Here is a 922-nt window from a genome sequence, read left to right as displayed (position 1 = left end):
GCAGTCATTTCCATTGTGTCAAAAGTAAAATAACTGGTCTTAAAATAAAATATAAAATAAAATACAATAAAATACAATACAATAAAATAAAATAAAATAAAATGGCATTTTTTTCTTAAAGAAACTTGTATCTTAGATAGATTAGATAGATGGATAGATGGATAGATGGATGGATAGATAGATGGAAGGATGATTTTGGCTAAACTACAGAGAAAATGCATGACTAAATGATTATCTCAAAATGAAAAAAAATTATGTAAAATTAAGGTCTACACACAATGCAAATATATTTCTGATAGTGTAAACTAAAATATGTGTTGTGTGTGTTTACATGTGTGGGGTATTGGGATTTTGCTGCTTTTTATTAATTATGGTAAAACTTCATGTGAGATACGGAATACAAAAATATACTGTTTGATGCTTCAAAATTCCTAATGTTTTTTAAAATATAAATTATATAATTCCTGTTTCCTTGTTGCAGAAAAGTATAGCCTCCATTTTTTAAAACCATAAATTCCAGCTCAATGTTCCCATTAATGTATAATCTCCTCAGTAAGTTATTGCACAGCTGAAAAATAAGTTGGTGGGCAAACATTTCTCACAGAAACATTGCAAATATTTTCTGTTTCATTAGTTGCAGTGTTATGAAATGTGTCTTTCTGAGAAAGGTGTGAGGTGTTGTTCTTGGTGTGGCTTAATTGAGTACCATAGTTAATAAACAAAACTATAATAAACGTAATAATAATAAATTATAAAAAATGCAATTACAATAAGTTTAAAATAAATTATAATAAAAATAAACACTAATTTTCATATATTGGTCAAGAGAAAAGCAATGTTTAAAAGTATAATGAGCGTTAAGAGTGCTGGAAATTTGTAAAGAAAAATTTGACCAAATATATTCCAGAACACAATCCCAGTT

Source organism: Pteropus alecto, unplaced genomic scaffold (assembly GCF_000325575.1).
Source record: "Pteropus alecto unplaced genomic scaffold, ASM32557v1 scaffold395, whole genome shotgun sequence".
Taxonomy (NCBI): Eukaryota; Metazoa; Chordata; class Mammalia; order Chiroptera; family Pteropodidae; genus Pteropus; species Pteropus alecto.
Note: the sequence above shows the minus strand (reverse complement) of the source record.